This window comes from Zalophus californianus, chromosome 14, assembly GCF_009762305.2.
Source record: "Zalophus californianus isolate mZalCal1 chromosome 14, mZalCal1.pri.v2, whole genome shotgun sequence".
NCBI lineage: Eukaryota > Metazoa > Chordata > Mammalia > Carnivora > Otariidae > Zalophus > Zalophus californianus.
In genome coordinates this window covers 86569887-86587780 of record NC_045608.1, presented here as the reverse complement: position 1 = coordinate 86587780, position 17894 = coordinate 86569887, and the positions used below count along the sequence as shown (strand labels likewise).

Sequence of the window (17894 nt, the reverse complement as noted above, 5' to 3'; positions counted from 1 at the left end):
TTTAAAAAATCTTCACACTGCAGAAAGCTTTTCTATACATAACATAAAACCGTGAAGCCACAGAGGAAAAGAATGACAATCTAACAATGCAAAATTTATAAATTTCTGGATAGCCAAAAGAATGGCATAACTAAAGCCAAAAGATAAACTGGAGAAAACTGCACAAACACATGACAAAGGATTAATTTCTATCAACACAGACCGTGCTCTTAGAAATCAGTATGAGAAAGGCACACAATCCTATAAGCAAATGGGCACAATATACAAAAGAACAGTTCACACAGAAAGAATAACGGAAGAAGAGAAAGAAGAAAGAAAGATAAGAAAACAGGAGAAACCAAGCAAGCGAGAGAGGGAGAGAACAAATTCAAGTAGCCAATCATCACCCTCAAAGATTTTCAATTCACTCATAACAAAGAAATTAAAAGGAATCCAGGGTGCCGGGAACTGTTCTATAGCTTGATGGTGGTAGTAGTGACATGACTGAATATATTTGTTAAAACTCAACAGACTGTACACTATAAAGGCTGACTTTCACTGCAGGTATATTCTAAAGATTTGTATTTATTTACTTGAGAGCACGCGCAGGCACGACACCCGCGGGGAGTGGGGAGAGCAGGGGGAGAGGGACAGGCCGACTCCACACTGAGCGCGAGCCCAACACAAAACTCAGTTTCATGACCCTGAGATCATGACCTGAGCCGAAATCAGGGAGTCAGATGCTTAACTGACTGAGCCACCCAGGCGCCCCTCACTGTAGGGTATATTCTATCTCAACTTTAAAAATGCACTAAAAGGCGCCTGGGTGGCTCAGTTGGTTAAACAACTGCCTTCAGCTCAGGTCATGATCCTGGAATCCCGGGATCGACTCCCACATCGGGCTCCCCGCTCAGCAGGGAGTCTGCTTCTCCCTCTGACCCTCTTCCCTCCCATGCTTTCTATCTCTCATTCTCTCTCTCTCTCAAATAAATAAAATCTTTAAAAAAAAAATGCACTAAAAAAGGAAAACAAAACGAAAGTATCTCTCACCTATGAGTTTGTAAAAGTTAAATCAATTAACAATGCTGGCAAGGGTATGAAAAACTGAGCACTCATAACTCACTGCTGAAGTATAAACTGGTAAAATTTGTGGAGAATTATTTGAAAATATTTATCAAAATTTTAAATTTACATATGCTTTAACGAAGTAATTATGCGATCAGGAATTTGTATTTTGGATATATACTCATGCGTATGGAAAATTATGTTCCCTACGGCATTAAAAATTTTTAAAGCTACTATTATGTGATCATTTACCTAGTACTGGTACATACAGACCACGCATTAGCCTAATACATGCCAGGCTTTGGTTTAAGCCTTCTGAATATACTGCATCTCATTTAATCCTTAGAACCCTGTGGGTTCAGTACTGCGCAGAAAGCAGTCTAACACAGTGGGAAGCACTCTGGAACCACCAAGCATGAGTTCATGTATTTCCTGGGTCCACAATTTAACAGTTGTGTGATCTTCAAAATAACGGTACCTACCACTCAGGTCAGTTGTGAGGTTTAAATGTGTTAATATATGTGGTGTCCTCACAACATCACAGTGTAGCATGTATTAGGCTGTATGTGTTTGCAGCTAATAGTGGTAGTGAAAACAGTAATATTCCCACTGTATAGATGGGAAAGCTGAGGCAGAGATTAAGGGTGTGCTTAAGATCAAAGAACTGATTCTACAGAATGAGCCCACTTACTCACTACACAGACATTTACTGAATAGTCTATTTTGGCAAAAATGCGGAGTTAACCTAAATATCAGGAAACAAGAATAATATACAACAAAAATCAGTGGACAAGTTTAATAAATTATAATCCACCAATATAATGGGAATATTATGCAGATAAAGAGATTCAAATACATTGTCGGTAAAGGGCAAGCTACAAAACAAAATGCAAGCACGATCCCATTTGTATACGTATTTATATACCTACACATATATAGTAAACGTCTCAAAGAATATCCATTATCGATGATTGCAACTCTAGTGACTAGGGCAAGGAGTCAGGAACCCCAACAGCCTGCTATTTTCTATACAAGTATTGTCTGCTTTTTGAACTGCGCCTTACGCCATGTTACTTTTACAAAAAGACCTATATCAGTACCTGTTTGTGCTGACCAAAAGAAATCCACAGAGGATTTTTGGCTTTTATGGCAAAGGCAAAAGACAGAAACAGCATTCAGTGTTTGTCTGGCAGTGAGCAGGGTGGGAGGCCGCACTCACTCAAACAGCGAGCGCGGCGCCCCCCAGCGCCTTCCCCGGGAACTGCACTCAGCATCTCAGCATCCGGCCCCCAGAGCTTTGAACTGTGTCTGTGAGCATGCGTGCTTTCTCTTGGTTTGTTCTGTGCATCCGTAGGCAAGATGTGTTTTAAGGTATCAGAAAAGCCTAAAATAGGTTATTTTGGGGAGTCTGGAAATACTCAAAACATTTCCCATATAAATTAATGATAACTGCTTCTTCACTTTACATACCATTTTGGCTCATAAAAGGTTTCACAGGAACACCCGGCTTTCCGATAGTGGGGGAATCCTGTGTTAGATCTTCCTGTAACCCGTGAGCACATTTCACTTTACTACAAAACCACCACCCCACCGCACCCTGAGGAAAGAAAACAGGCAGTCTAGGTAAAACATATCTTTGTGTGTTTCAGTCACCTCTTATCCAGAAAAGCAGGACTCTGATACCCTCAGGGTCAAAGGTCTCAAGAAGTTTTCCTAAATCCGTCTCTCCCTAAACCTTCTCCAACTGTTCCCAATTCTCCCTCGCATCGTCTCAGGATGATGAGTGCGCCCCATCTCAGGATGCAAACTTTTCTCCTTCGTGCCCTGTGCCATTCCAGGCACTTCACTCTCATACTTCAGTCTCCTGCTTCCCTGTTCACAAGGGGGACTCTTCTGGTGGCTCTGTTCCTTATGTGCACCAGGAATGAACACCTTATCCAACCCAAATCCCTGACCTCGCCAACCTGGGCTCCCTAGGGTTTGCCCCATATAGCAAGTGCTTCTCATCATTCACTATGATTTCTCTAGGTTTCCTTAACCACTCTGTGGCCCCCTCTCCTGCCTTATTTATCATTCCAGGTGACATCCTTGTCCTGACACTGGTAAGACACTGTACTTCCTTGAAAAGTAGGAGATGCTTCCAGCCCTGCACAGAGATGAAAAAGACCTTACCCTCAAGGACCTTAGATTCCAGTACAGACTATAAGCAAGCAGACATTTCCAGAAGACTGAGGGAAGGGCTGCAAAGGCACAGAGTTTGGATGCTATCCCCAGAGGAGAGATACCCAGGAGGAAGAAGGAGGGGTCCTGCCACCACTGTTACTACCTCTGCCCCCCATGCGACTTCTATTACCAACACCAGCACAACCAGTGCCCATTGAGAGGTGACTACATCCTGAAAAATGTACATTAATCTTAATCCTCGTAAGAACGCTACTGGAAGGTACTATCTTTATATCTTTATCTCCATTTAATAGAAGAGGAAGCTAAACCTTAGAAAGCTTATCAATCTGGGACACCTGGGGGCTCAGCCGGTTAAGTGTCTGACTCTTGGTTTCGGCTCAGATCATGATCTCAGGGTCCTGAGTTCGAGCCCCACATCAGGCTCTGTGCTCAGGGCAGAGTCGGCTTGAGATCCTTTCGCTCTCCCTCTCCCCTTCCCCAATCAAGTGCATGCTCTTTCTCTTTCTCTCTCTAAAATAAATAAATAAATAAAATCTTTTTTTAAAAAAAAAGGAAAGAAAGTTTAACAGTCTGCCCAAAGTCACAAGGGAAGGGGCCAAGTAACAGACACAAGTGCTGACCCGTGGTGCATGATCTAGAAACTACCACCTTTTCCGACTGTATTAGAATGGGAAAGCAGAGCCTAGTGACTAAGATCACAGATCCTAGAACCACGCTACCTGAGTTCAAATCACAGCCAGCATTTCCTAATGACTGTGCACATCCATGCCTCAGTTTTGTCATCTAAAAATAGACATCAAACAAGTATCTGCCCAGGGGAACTCACTTCTGGCACGGTGGCCTGAGAAGGCTGATAAATCCCCTCTGCAAAAGGCAACCATAAAGTTGGGTCAAACTGTAGAAAGCAACCATTTCAGCACTTTGGAGATAAACTTAACAGCACGCAAGAACTGAGGAACTTGGGCGCCTGGGTGGCTCAGTCGTTAGGCGTCTGCCTTCGGCTCGGGTCATGATCCCAGGATCCTGGGATCGAGCCCCACATCGGGCTCCCTGCTCCGCGGGAAGCCCGCTTCTCCCTCTCCCACTCCCCCTGCTTGTGTTCCCTCTCTCGCTGTCTCTCTCTCTGTCAAACAAATAAATAAATAAATCTTAAAAAAAAAAAAGAACTGAGGAACTTATTCGTGAAAACCACTCAACTTTAGGACTTCATTAAAATTACAAACTTTATGCTCCAAAACACGTCAAGAGAGAGCAAGTCACAGACTAGGAAAAAATATTTGTATATCACATATCTGATATAACACCTTTAAGCAGAACAAATAAAAACTCTTACAACTGAATTAAGACAACATAATTTTTTTAAATGGGCAAAGGACATGGGTAGATCTTTTACCAAAGACGACAGAATGCGTGCAAATGGCTAACAAGCACATGAAAAGGTGCTTAATGTTACTGGTCATTAAGAAAATATAAATTAGGGGCACCTGGGTGTCTCAGTCATTAAGCGCCTGCCTTTGGCTAAGGTCATGATCCCAGGGTCCTAGGATCGAGCCCCGCATGGGGCTCCCTGCTCAGCAGGAAGCCTGCTTCTCCCTCTCCCACTTCCCCCTGCTTGTGTTCCCTCTCTCGCTGTATCTCTTTGCCAAATAAATAAATAAAATCTTTAAAAAAAAAAGAAAATATAAATTAAAGCCACAATGATACACCACTACACACCCATCTGAATGACCAGACCCAGTGTTAACAAGTACGTAGAGAAACTAGAACCTTCCTATGTTGCCGGTGGGAATGCAGAACAGCCTGACTTTTAAACATTTCTCTGCTATCCTTACTGTGAGAAAAATGTTAAAATGCGTGGCTAAATATATAGAACAAAAAGATTTAAGATAGAGCAGGTACACTTTAGACTCCTAGAACTCAGTGCATATCAGTTCATATGGATCATCTACTTTCTTTTTCCTACAGCTGTAGAGTACTTGTATATTGACTTTTTTTGTGGCACCTTGAGGAAGTTTCTCATTTTATTTTAGTTGACTTTGTCAGTCTTCTTTTATTGTTTGCTCCTTTTGTTGTCTTAAGAAATCCTGCCGATACTGAAGTCACATACTCTTCCATATTTCCTATAAAACTATTGAAGTTTTTCTTCTCACGTGTAAGTCCTTGATTAACCTAGTATTGATTTATAGAAGGTAAGGATTAATTTACATTCTTCCACATGGACAACCAACTGGCTCAACACATTCACGAAAAAAAATACTGACCCTGAGGCTCCTGGGTGGCTCAGTCGGTTAAGCCTCCAACTCTTCGTTTGGTTTCAGTTCAGGTCATGATCTCATGGGCCAGAAGAACTATGGGCCAGAAGATCTAGTCCTACATGAGGCTCTCCAGCTCAGTGGGGAGCCTGCTTGAAAGATTCTTGCCCTCTGCCCCTCCCCTGACTCATGGGAGCACTCTCCTCTCCCTCTCCCCAGTCTCTAAAATAAATAAATAAATCTAAAAAAAATACTGACCCTGATAAGAATCAAAGAAACGAAATTAAAATAGAAATGACTTTTCACAACTCAAATTAGCAAAGATTTTTCTGAATGATGATATTCATTACTTGAAAATGTCTTAATATAGTTGTTAAAAAAAAAGCTTAGTTCTATGCAACTGTTCACAAAACTTGGTTCTATGCAACTCTTAAAAAAATATTCATACTCTCTGACCCAATAATGCTGTTTTTAATAACTCTTAAAGAAATAACATGAAACCAAAGCATAACAATGTCCCCTACATTATTACATATGATAAAAAATAGATTTTAAGAATCAGAAACATTCTAATTTCCAACAGTCTGAGAATTGTAAACAAAATTCTAGAACATCTACACAATGGAACTTTAGGGAACCACTAAAATTGATATTTATACAGGGTTATAAATAACATGAGGGAAAAGTTCATATTGTTCATTTGTTAAGTGCAAAAACACAGGAAACAAAATTATATGTACAGTGTGGTCTTGATTATGTAGAAAGAATAGGGAGGCACACCAGACCAGAAAGAAATACAGCAGAACTGCCATCTGGACCACAGAATGCTCTGTAAATACTGTTTTCAATACTTTATTTTCTAAATATTCTATAAATATGGAGTTTTTATAAGAAAAAGGTCTGTGAGTTTGTTTGTTAAGTTACTTTTCTAAAGGGAATGGCTGAGTAAATCCCTCAAGTTAAAGCAAAATACAAGGCCTTTTCTTGGCTTTCAGTTTTACCACGACTGAACAAAAATATATATCAATAGATAAGGACATTGTATTTTTTTTAATGAGAACCGAGGCAGCCTTCTCTTTCTCTTCAACCCACCCAAAACAAGTTTTTGCCACTGTGACATTTAATTTTGATTTATGTATATATAGTCAGGTCTGACCTGAAATATTCAGTCTGAGTATTATATCAATACAGAGTTAATTAATATAGACTTAATATATAAATATCAACTCTAAAATAAACTCGCCAGTTTTTCAGTGATCCTCTTAAGTCCTTACTCAGTTTACATTCCACACTCAATCATAATCATTCCCTAGCATGTACCCTCAATTCCCTTTCCCCCTTTACTCTGAAACACTCTCTTGGCAAAGCGACAACATTGCTTCAATCCACTCTGCCCACGCCATGCCTGCACCCTTACCGGAAAATGTGGCTGGAGAAACACATAACCACTCTGCCTGGTCTCACTTAACGTCATGACCGTGAACCTCTGCTGGAACCTTAATGCTCCCTGACCCATTCAGTCTCTCCCCTTGCTTGTCAACCAACCCACATCTTTCTTTGCACCTGTTAACACTTGCTCCCCCATCTTTAATCTCAGCTGATGGCCCGGCTCCCTATTCCACTGAGATAATTAGGACATGAGAAGAAAATTTCGGACAAAACCATCCTGTTACTTTACCGATCCACGCACCTCTCTAAAGGCCCTCCCATCCCAACAAGTTCCCCCTGTACTGGATCGCTCCTAAAAACATCATTTCTCATATAGACAAACTTGCCTTTATCCTGTCTTCCCCGCCAACTATGGTTCCAGCTCTTTAATCCCCTTCGCAACAAAACACCTTGGGAAAAGCATCCATACCAGAGGCCTACGAACCCTTTTCTCCCGTTTTCCCTCCACCCACACCAGAGACCCTCTCTATCCCATCAAACAGAAACTGCTCTGGTCAAGGTCACCAGTGATGTCCCCACTGCAGATCCAGCATCAGTGCTCAGTTCTTACCCGAGATGCTCTGTCCACAGCACCTGACACGGCTGCTCCGTCATTCTCAGACTACTGTGCCTCCAATCTCTTCACGCTGGATACCCCAGCACTCACGTTGCGTCACTCTTTCTCCATCTACACTCACGCCCCAGGGACTTCACTCACTCTCACGCCTGAAATAGCACTGATGTGTCCTCCACTCCCAAATCCACATCTTTAATTAGCCTAGTTTCAGTCAACTCCCTTCTTGACACCGCCATTCACTGTCTTAGGGATATCCGAGACTGCACATGTTCAAAACTAAACCCTGGATCTTTCCCATCCCAGCCCCACACCTACTCTACTCGCAGCCTTTCCCACTTCGGTCTATGGTTACTCCATTCTTCCAACTGTTCAGATCAATACCTCCACAATCACCCGTGGTTCCCCTTTCTCTCACTTACCACATCCAGGGTCATGGCTCAACTACTTTCAAAGTAGATGCAGAATCCAATCACTTGCTGCCACCACTGCCCCACGCTACTGTGCTTGCTATCTTGGCCACGTTACTTAACTGCCTCCTAATTTGTCTCCTCGCTTTCTCCTCCGGCCCCTACGTTCTCTCCTCAACACGGACTGTGTTCGGGGAACTGGCACAAATGCTCACAGTGCCCTGAGTAATGAAGTCCTTTACCTCTGACCCAGGAGCCTCATGTCTTCTGGCAGCAACCAGGAAACTGCCAGGCCTAGGCGACAGCTTGAGCAGAGGGTGTGACCTCCTACTCCTCCCAGTTCTTGACAACTACATCCAAATAAAAATAAATGGAAAATAGTCAATGTAATAGAATCACTTTGACTTCTTTTAGGGCCTTCAGATCTTACACAATAAGCTTTATTTTTAAAAAAGTAGTGTGAGGGGCACCTGGGTGGCTCAGTCGTTAAGCGTCTGCCTTCGGCTCAGGTCATGATCCCAGGGTCCTGGGATCAAACCCCACATCAGGCTCCTGGCTCAGCAGGGAGCCTGCTTCTCCCTCTCCCTCTGCCTCTCGCCTTCCTCATGCTCTCTCCCTCTCTCTGTATCTCTGTCTCAAATGAATAAATAAAATCTTTAAAAAAAAAAAAAAAAGAATAAATTTAGGGGCACCGGAGTGGTTCAGTTGGTTAAACATCTGCCTTCGGCTCAGACCATGATCCCGGGGTCCTGGGATCGAGTCCCGCATCGGGCTCCCTGCTCAGCGGGGAGTCTGCTTCCCCCTCTCCCTCCCCCCCCACCCCCCGCCCAAGTTCTCGCTCTCTCTAATAAATAAATAAGTAAAATCTTAAAAAAAAGAATAAATTTATAATTACAGAAAAAGCCCTAATAAATTTTCAACAGATTCTCTCCCACTCTGTAGGCTACTGACACAAAAATATAGGGTAGCACTAGTTTGCTGTGTGACACTAAGTGAATCTCTCCTTGGTGAGTCTGTTTCCCACATAAAATAAAGAGGCTGATCTCTAAAGCATGTCCAATTCTGAAAGAATCCGATTCAGGGGAAATAAAAATATGCAGACTTAGAAATTTAACAGGCAGAGAACAAAATTTTACATGAGCATTTCTAAGCATCTTTTTAACTGTGTTCAATACATCTCAACATATTAAGTTAAATATGAAAATGTTCACAAATCCAATTATTTAAAATGTTAAGGGAGCTGGCTTAAATAAGAATTGATTAATGAAATAAATTCACTCAATTTTTTAATTCAGACTTTAACATTTAAAAATTTAAAAAGTAGGGTGCCTGGGTGGCTCAGTTGGTTAAGCGACTGCCTTCGGCTCAGGTCATGATCCTGGAGTCCCGGGATCGAGTCCCGCATCGGGCTCCCTGCTCAGCGGGGAGTCTGCTTCTCCCTCTGACCCTCTTCCCTCTCGTGCTATCTCTCATTCTCTCTCTCAAATAAATAAATTCTTTAAAAAAAAATAAAAATAAAAATTTAAAAAGTAGATTTAGAAAGTAGAACACTTGGGGTGACTAGCTGGCTCAGTCGGTGGAGCATGCAACTCTTGATCTTAGGTCGTGAGGTCAAGCCCCACACTGGGTGTAGACGTTACTTAAAAAATAAAATATTTAAAGAAAAAAAGGGTAGCACATCTATACACCAGTACATCACTATCTATGAGGTGTATACATATTAAATGCTTAATGTATACATTTTTATACCTGTCTAGACACTTACCAATGTACTACATCAGCAAGTTCCCTAAACAATTTCACCGCTTTCACTGCCCATGACAAACTATAGCCTCACTGGTTAAAGTACCCAGTAGATAAGACCCTTAGAGAATTTTTTTTACAACCTAGTAACAATTAAGTAAGACCCAAAGATCTATGTTTGTTGCTTTTCTTTTTATTCTGGCTTTAAAAGTTTCAGGAAAAACTAAAAAAAATTAAGATACTGATCCACAAGGTCCAACATCTGAAGAAGAGCTCCAGTCAAGAAAAGAAAATGAAAGGGAAGAAATTACAAAGCAAACTCTGAAAATTTTCCTGTAACTGAACAACATAAGCTTACAGACTGAAAGGATCCATGGAATGCTCAGTGCAAAGAAGAAAAATAAGCAGGCACACCATGATGAAATTCTTAGGAGATAATAAAACAAAACTAAAAGCCTCCCCAAAAAAGAGGGGGAAAGAAAGACATACAAATGACTGGGAAACAGACAGCAACTAACTTAGTAATGCTGGAAGTTGGTGGTGCAACATCTTCAAATTTCTAAGAGAAAGCCACCACTTCTGGTAAATGGACTGTGAGGAAAGTGACAGGTGTCACTTCGGGGTCAAATATTTCAGTGCCCGTGTATGGCCCGTCAGCTCTCCCTTGCACCTGCTGTGGTAGCCCAGAGCCATGGGGTGATATGACGGGGAACTTCAGGGGAAAGCACACTGCATCCAGGGGAAGACACAAGAAGAGCCCCAGGCCCAGCGCAGACTTGGGGAAAGCAAGAAATAACCTCTATTTACACACTGAAATTTATCTGTCACTGCAACATCACCTCTTCCATCCTGACTAAAACAATAACTTAGGGGCGCCTGGGTGGCTCAGTCATTAAGCATCTGCCTTCGGCTCAGGTCATGATCCCAGGGTCCTGGGACTGAGCCCCACATCGGGCTCCTTGCTCAGCAGGGAGCCTGCTTCTCCCTCTGCCTGCCATTCCTCTAGCTTGTGTGTGCACGCGTGCTCTCTGTGACAGATAATACAACCTTTAAAAAAATAAATAAAACAATAACCTAGAATACTATACACAGCCAGACTGTAAATTAGATATTTGGAATATATATGTTTTCTGACAAGGTCTAAACAAAACAAAACAAAAAACACAACAACCCCACCACCTTTCTCAGGAAGTTACTAGGAGAATGAGCTCCACTAAATCAAGGAAGTAAAGTTAGAAACAGAATACATGTAACCTCACTTAGGAAAGAGAAAAGAATCTCTAGGCTAGGGGTGGCTGGGTGGCTCAGTTGTTAAGCGTCTGCCTTCGGATCGGGTCGTGGTCCTAGGGTTCTGGGATTGAGCCCCGTGTCAGGCTCCCTGTTCGGCAGGAAGCCTGCTTGTGTTCCCTCTCTCACTGTGCCTCTCTCTGTCAGATAAACAAAATCTTTAAAAAAGAAAGAAAAAAAAAGAATCTCTAGGTTAATATTATAGCTCCTGCTGTTTGGCCTGTTTGAGATACTGTCCCTGCTGCTTATGGCTCTTCCCAAACACAAGTCACCCTCCAAGAGCCAGCTCAACTGTGACCTCCTCCATGAAGACACAAATCGAAATTCCCCACCTCCCAGGAGTAAATGAAAACATCCTGCATCCACAAGAAGAGTTGCACACATCAGACTCCACTCTAAAATCTGCTAGTACTGTGGTATATGACTTTGGGCCGATTACTTAACCACCCTTAGTCTCACTTTCCCCATTATCTATGTAAGGATGAAGCTGGTCAATAATCAGAAGCTTCCTTCTAATTCTAAAATGCAGTAATTCTCTAAACGCACAAAACTACTAAAATCCTAAAATAATTCTATGTGTGTTACATGTTTACATATTCCAACAGTCTGTGACATTTGGTAATAATAATATTCCCTAAGTATATTTTTTTCACTTTTTCAAAAGCAATTACCAACAGATAAAAATGACTATTGTCATAGGGATGATATTTCCTTTAAAACCAAAATTAAGCTCTAATGAGAAAGATCTCATTACTATAAACACCAAAACAAAATTCACAAAAGGAAAATCATACAAAGTTAACAGCATACAAGTGAGAATTCATCTTACTTTACTGGTGTATTAACCCTGTTGCTTCAACCATCCAGTGTTACTGGGGTACTCAAAATAACACCTATCACTATAAGAACAACCATTAGCAGCTCCAAATAATAGGCTATCTAGAGCACGTGAATACACCTTTTCTAAATCGTTCTAAAGAATAACATCTCAAATTCTTAAAATTGTTTTTGATGAACATCTTTCCCACTGGGAGCCATATATTCCTCTGTTCTCTTAAAAGGGAAACCTTAAACACAAACGTGTATATCAAATATAATCTCATGCTGTCACTGAAGTGCTATATATAGATAGATGCCTCTTGAGACGACCACATTTACCTGTTGGAAAACTTCAGGATGGCATAGTGACATCTTCAGGTTCACTGACGCTCAGATAATGGTTTGTGTCCCAGGCCTTCAGAGATCCGCCGTCTTCTCTTTCTTTCTTCTCTATTACTCAACAGTCTGCTCCCAAGGACAATGAGACAGCCACTGCTCCCCAAACATAGTTGCCTCCAAGTGTGATGCCCTTTTAATAATTTTAAGAAAACATTTCAGTGTGATGGCTGTTAACAGTGATTAAAAATATATATATTACAACAGTATGAAAACAAGAGCCTGGAGCTTTGCAGAAGCCCAAGTGCAGTACCTTTTTTCTTCTACATCTCCCACCAACTGACTGCAGTGACCCAGTGCCAAGCAACTCAATAGCTGCTCACATCTGTAACCCTCACGATCCTAGTAGCTGGCACCATTAATACTTCTGTGAGCTCCCACTGTCTTTCCTCTTTTATTTTCATTTTTCTTGTCCCTTTGGTCTTACACCCTTTCCCCACACAGGGCTTCCTTAAGAAAAACCAAGTCTTGGGGCGCCTGGGTGGCTCAGTCGTTAAGCATCTGCCTTCGGCTCAGGTCATGGTCCCAGGGTCCTGGGATCGAGCCCCCGCATCGGGCTCCCTGCTCCGCGGGAAGCCTGCTTCTCCCTCCCCTACTCCCCCTGCTTGTGTTCCCTCTCTCACTGTGTCTCTCTCTGTCAAATAAATAAAATCTTAAAAAAAAAAAAAAAGAAAGAAAGAAAAACCAAGTCTTGGGGCGCCTGGGTGGCTCAGTTGGTTAAGTGTCTGCCTTCGGCTCAGGTCATGATCTCACAGTCCTGGGATGGAGCCCTGCATCGGGCTCCCTGCTCAGCAGGGAGCCTGCTTCTCCCTCTCCTTCTGCAGCTCCACCTGCTTGTGCTCTCTCTCTCTCACACACACACTCTCTCAAATAAATAAAATCTTAAAAAAAAAAAGAAAGAAAAACCAAGTCTTACATACATGTTACTGATTACCCAGAATGCTCTTTTTAACCAATCACAGTATATTTTAAACTGATTATATTTTTTCAAGATTTTATTTATTTATTTGACAGAGAGAGAAGCACAAGAAGGGGGAGCAGCAGAGGGAGAAGCAGGCTCCCCAATGAGCAGGGAGCCTGACACAGGTTCAATCCCAGGACCCTGGGATCATGACCTGAGCTGAGGGCAGAAGCTTAACCAACTGAGCCACCCAGATGCCCCTAAACTGAGTATTAATATTAGCATTTGTTATATTCCAGGCACTGAATCCACACATTTATGTACATTTTCTTGTTTAATTTCCACAACAATGCTGAGAAAGCCACTATTACATTTTACAGATAAAGCAAATAAGACAGAATTTATTTTAAAAACCTACCCTATAAAGTCACAGAGCTGAAATTCAAACCTAGATCCGCATCCCTATGAAAGCCCGCCTTCATCAGCCAGTTAGCTAATCTAGGCCTCCCACCTGTCTGATTCCAAATGAGGTTTTTCCCTCCTGCTGAATTCCACATCACATAACTTGAGAATGCCAGGGCTTACAGATAACGAAGGGTTTCCCTTATCAAGCTATGTGAGCTAACATCAAGGAAGTGTGCTTTGGAGTTGTTACTCTCCACACACTATAGATAACTACACTTCCAGAAGTGATGAAGGCCTGTGCATCTTTGTGACTGGACAGTTGGACACCTGAATGAACTCAGACCCACATTATGGCTCTACAGGTAAAGACAGTTCCTGGGGTACCTGCCTGGCTCAGTCAGTAGAGCATGTAACTCTTGATCTTGGGGTCATGAGTTTGGGACCCATGTTGGGAGTAGAGCTGACTTAAAAAAAACAAAACAAAACAGCTCTCCCTGTGTAGGGTGACTTGGGCCCTAAAGTTACAAGAATGTTGGCCTTATTAGGGCTATGACTTATTCAGCTGAAGAGATCAGCTCAGATGGGAATAAGCAACACAAAAAAACCAACAGATTTCTACCATCTACACAGCACATCCTTGCCTTTAGTGTGTACATAACCATGTAAAAACTACAAGCACTTTCTGTACGCCATGTCCCCACGGGATGTGTTAGGGAGACACAGAACCACAGACCACATTCTGCCCACATGGGACTTGGAAGAGGAGAAAGACCAAAAGAAATAAACAAAATGGTTATACGCTGCAATAAACGTTATGATGAAAACATACAAACTGATAAGATGGGGCTCCTGAAGGAGCTATAGGAGTAGTCAGGAAAGCCTTTCCTGATGCAGTGAACCTGGCATTAAGATGGGACAATGAACTAAGCATAAGAAAAAAACTCTAGGCAAACATCGACATGTCAAAGGTGAGGAGGTCAGAAGCAGCCTGGAATGTGAGTGAATAGAAAGGCTAGAGGGTAACTCTGTGGTGAGGAAGACAGGGCTGTTCAAGATGAATGGAAGAACTGGGCAGAAATCTTGTAGCCCAGGGTGGAGAGTTTGGATTTTACTTTAAACAAAACATATATTCACAATAAATCGGTCAGGTGGATTTATTAACCTCACTTGAGCCCCAAAGAAGGAGTAAGACTCGGAGGGAATATAAAATGTGTTCAAGGAGCACCTGGGTGGCTCAGTCGTTAAGCATCTGCCTTCGGCTCGGGTCATGATCCCAGGGTCCTGGGTTCGAGCCCTGCATCGGGCTCCCTGCTCAGCGGGAAGCCTGCTTCTCCCTCTCCCACTCCCCCTGCTTGGGTTCCCTCTCTGTGTCTCTCTCTGTCAAATAAATAAAATCTTAAAAAAAAAAAAGGGTTCAAGGTCACAAAGCTAGCAATGTATACTAAAGATCAAACACCTCCAAAAGGTCCTCAGTATGCAACACGAGAATCCAAATCTTAAACGACTTTATCTGAGTACATCCATTCTTGAAACATCAATGAGACCAACGGCCACCTAAAAATAATTGCCCCATTCAGTAAAATTTAATGTTTGTATGCATCATCACAGACCCTGAAGTCAGTTTAAAGTAAAATGTGCCCTTAGTTCCAAAGCCTTCACTACTCATTAGCTAAACCAACCTACTGTACAGAATAACAGATTAACCACAAAAACATTAATGACAATCTCATTGTCAATACAATTTAAAACATGTCCCAATGCTGTTTCGTTTTCACTATCTGAACTACTCTTTTGATCAATCTCGTCATACAAGAAAGTTCCCCTTTTTATGACATACACTAGTTTTTATAAATTTCTCCCTTGTAAGAGGAGTAATTTTACAGAAATACTCAGGCACCACAGATGTGCCATTTCCAAAACTGGAAAAAGATTAGGGATGAGGACCAAGAACTGAAATAATCTTCACTTCCCATAAAAGATGCAACAAACAAAATAGCAAACAGTGATATTAGCTTAGGTCATTTACTTACCTACCTACCGCTACTGAGTATTAAAATGCACACACATTACATTAAAAAACACACACACATAAAATTAAAATGCACACACAACCATTAGTTAAACTATATATAAATAACATGGGGTTATCTGACCTCATAGTCAACACAGTTGTGTATCAACCCATTCCACATGACTGCATATTTTTGAGAGAACAGTAATTGGCACAAATTCAGAAATGTACATATTTCCTTTTTTCAGACTATATTGTGACTCTTAAATAAGATCACACAATTACTTCTACGAGAAAAATAAAAGATACTTGCTTTTTTTTAAGATTTTATTTGTTTATTTGACACACAGAAAGAGAAAGAGTGAGAGAGAGAGAGAGCACAAGCAGGAGAAGCTTTAGGCAGAGGGGAGGGAGAAGCAGGCTCCCCGCTGAGCAAGAAGCCCCATGCGGGGCTCAATCCCAGCACCCCGGGACCATGACCTGAGCCGAAGGCGGCCACCCAACCTACTGGGGCGCCGCCACCCAGGCGCCCCAAAGATACTTGCTGTTAATAACACAGAAGTTTCCTGAAAACTGATGACAACGGAGAACACTACCAGCGTTTTCTCTGGGGAGTGAAGTTACATAACAAGACATAAGCAGACACTTGCTTCTGTTCCCCAAAAAGAGGGCGGTTAAAAGGAATAGTCAATCGGATGGCAAACTGGGTAGGAATCCAGTCAGCACAGCAGAGCTTTTCCTCCCAGGTCATGGCACAGCCCACGTAGGCTACTGACGTCCCAGGTCAAGGTCACCCAAACCCCTTCTCCACCACTGCCTGCAAGGTGCTGCGTTGGTGGGGTGCCAGAGGGTGTGCCCCTGGGTCCTGGGGAGGCTGTTTAAGGCCGGCCCTGGGACAGGGCCAAGTACCTCCCACCAATGTAGAAGGCATTTAAAGATCACAATAAAGGGAAAAAGTATTTCAAAAGAGATGCTGAACAGAGACCTAAAAAGGGTAAAGGCTCATCCTTAACCAGATCAACAGTGCCAAGCACCTGCCGCACTCCAGGTAGTAGTAAGTTCTTCTGAGAATCGTTACCCAGCGGACGGTCGGTGAGCCAGCTTCCGCAACGGCAAGGAGAAACCACCCGGGAAGGTCCCGGCACCAAGGGGTCGCGGTGACACACTGTGTTTAGGGCGGGGGTTCTGAAAGTTACCGCATCCACACAGATGATACAGCAGCGAAGAAAAACCAGAAGGCACACAGGACACGAGAACTCTCGCAGGCTACATTTTCCTGCTTTATCTGCGAAACTTGGGGAACAATACCACTGATGTTTTTAAATAACGACGATTCTCGACAGCACCAAGTATTCGACTTAAAATCCATTCATTCAAATAAGCTAAGTGGATTTCGTGTTGTTATTTGTTGGGGTTTTTAAAAGTCTCAACCACCTCCTTTGGTTGACAACACCGCAGACATTTCGTCTTGAAGTAGATGGCGGCTGACTTTTGTTTGATTACACATGTATCTGTACTCCGAGTAACAGCGGCAATTAAAAACGTCTCGGGGAAACGTGTGGCGTCTCATTCACATTTTTATTGCGACTACCACGTTCTCCGTCCTCACACACAGCCGCCTGTTGCCTCCTCCAGGCTCCACGTCTAGTTCAAGAAACATCTGCTGAACTGAAGTCAACGCTACATATTTCGTTACCGGAAGCCTGAGTTCTATCACATATCCCCACCTGGCCCTTAATTCCAAAAAGCGGGGACGGGAACCCCAAATAGCACATTCCGACTAAAGGTGAAGCTGGCAGCCAGCCTGCTGCACACATTCCAAGTTTTGTGCCAGGACCTGCCACCGAGAAATGTCAATAGTTGTGCTACAAAATGAGCCCCAATGGTGTCCCTGAAGTTGCCAACTCCTGAAGCAAATTGAAAACCAAGGCCTGCCTCGGTTCCAGGGGCAGGGTAAAAGCCCACCGCCCCCACATCCGCGTGAGTAAATCACATCCAGCGGCTCCGTCACGCGCGGCGCACACTGGGGGCCCGGCGCGACCTCCCGGCGGCGGCGGCACCGACGCGGCCTGGGCCCTCCCGAGCCCGCCCGCCCTCTGGCCCCTGGACCGCAGCCCGAGCCCGAGCCCGAGCCCAAGGACCGGCCGACGGGGCCGGGCGGCGGGGTGCGAGCCGCGCAGGCCCCGCGCCGCCGCCCCAGGCCTCGCCGAGCCCCGGCCTCTCCCCGGCGGGGCTGCGGGCAACAAAGGCGGAGGCCTGGCCCGGCGCGCCGCGGCCGGGAGGGCCGAGGGGTCGGGCCGGCGCCCGGCGGAAGCAGGCCGCGGCCCTCCCCGGCGCGGCTCCCCGCCCGGGCCGGCTTCGCGGACGCCGCTCCCCGCCGGCCGGCCCCCGCCCGCGGACCCGCCGAGGCGGCCGGGGCCTCGCGCCGCCGGGACCCCCG

The 17894-nt window shown here is 43.7% G+C and overlaps 1 protein-coding gene across 6 annotated transcripts in view; it reads right to left on the bottom strand.

The window, feature by feature from the left end:
- Positions 1-17894, bottom strand: part of SOCS6 (suppressor of cytokine signaling 6) — a 39430-nt gene that overhangs the window by 21258 nt on the left and 278 nt on the right. Inside the window, exons 2-3 of one of the 6 annotated variants that reach the window (XM_027577539.2) lie at positions 12081-12270; positions 8135-8242 (exon numbers count right to left, since the gene is read on the bottom strand). The gene's annotated coding sequence lies outside the window, so the exon portion shown is untranslated. Of the gene's footprint in view, positions 1-8134; positions 8243-12080; positions 12609-13456; positions 14727-16439; positions 17489-17894 lie in introns of those variants that run through there. The other 5 variants (XM_027577536.2, XM_027577537.2, XM_027577538.2 and 2 more) reach the window with 5 other exon arrangements.